A 1,719-nucleotide genomic window follows, 5' to 3' on the forward strand; every position below is an offset into this window, starting at 1 on the left:
AGGCTTCCAATGCTATAAATTTCCCTCTTAGTATTGCCTTTACAGTATCGGACAGGTTTTGATGATTTGTGTCTTCATTATCCTTTTGTTACAAAAATTTGGTGATTTCCTTCTTAATCTCATCTTTGACCCAGGTATCATTTAGCCAAAGATTATTTAGTGTCCATGACTTTGTCTGAGTATGAAGATTCCTGCTGATCTTGAGTTAACTTTTATTCTGTGGTGGTTTGAGATGATAATAGGTAATAATTTCTCTTCTTTTAAATTTTCTGAGGTTAGACTTGTGTCTTAAGATATGATCAGTTTTGGAGGATGATCCATGGGCTAATGAGAAGAAGGTATATTCAGTTTTATTAGGATGAAATGTTATCGAGGTCTGTTAAGTTCATTTGTTCTAGGGTCAGGTTTAAGTCTAATATTTATTTGTTTACTTTCTTCTTAGAGGATATATCCACAACTCTCAAAGGGGTGTTAAAAACTCCAAATATGACAGTGCAGGAAGATACCCAGTTCATATCGATTAGGGTTTGCTTTATAAACTAAGGAGCATTCTGGTAGGGCACATAAATGTTAATGATCGTAATCTCTTCATGTTGGGTATTTCCCTGGACAAATAAGTAGTGATCATCCTTATCTTTCTTTGTTGGTTTAAAGCCAATTTATCTGCAATTAAAATTGTAACCCCTGCTTTTTTCTGATTTCCATTTGCTTGTATTATACATGTCCATCACTTTACCCTGAGCCTATCCTTTATCCTTGAAGGCAGCGGTTCTCAACCTGTGGGTCATGACTCAACAGGAACTATATTCAAGGGCCGTGGCATTAGGAAGGTTGATAACCACTGCTTTCAGGTAAGATGGGATTCTTGTATTCTGCAGATATCTGGTCTTAGTTGATATATAAATTTAGCCAACCTGTGCCTCTGTAGAGGACAATTTAAACCATTCACATTAATTGTGAGGATGGATAGGCATGGTAAGATTTTAGGTGTCATGTTTTTGAAAGTTCCAGTGGACATTGTTAGTCCTTTCACCATTGTGGGAGTTCTGTTTTGTTCACTAATTTCTGGGTGAGTTTACTTTGGTGGTAGAGCATTGTGCTGGTCATTATGGAAAATTGGTCTGAGAATATCCTGGAGAACTGCTTTATTTATGGCAAATTTCCTCAACATGTGTATGTCAGTGAAGTATTTGATTTTTCCATCTCAAATGAAACTCAGTTTGGCTGGATACAGAATATTGGGCTGAAAATTGTTTCACTTTTAGTAGATTGAAGGTTGATGACCATCCTCTTCTGGCTTGAAAGGTTTTGGCTGAGAGATCTGCAGTCGTTCTAATATTTCTCTGTTTGTGGGTAATGCTTTTTTAGTGTCTGCCTGCTTGCATAATTTTGTCCTTCATATTAACTTTGGCAAAGTTAATTAAAATGTGTCTTGGAGATGCTTTATTTGGATTGAGTCTTGCTGGTTCAGAAACAGTCTACTATCTGAATTTCTGTATCTCTTCCCATGCTTGGGAAATTCTCCTGCATTATATCCTGGAGTAGGGCATCTGTGTCTTTAGTACCATCCTTTTGTCTTTCAGGAATTCCTATCAGAGGAATGTTTGCTCTTTTGGCATGGTCCCACAACTCTCTGAGGGAATGATTAGTTCTTGCTCTCCACTTCTCTACCTATTTGAATGTTTGGGAGCGTTCAAAAGGTTTGTCTTCTAATTTCCT

This window comes from Otolemur garnettii, unplaced genomic scaffold, assembly GCF_000181295.1.
Source record: "Otolemur garnettii isolate 467f Iridium unplaced genomic scaffold, OtoGar3 scaffold00248, whole genome shotgun sequence".
NCBI classification, from domain to species: Eukaryota; Metazoa; Chordata; class Mammalia; order Primates; family Galagidae; genus Otolemur; species Otolemur garnettii.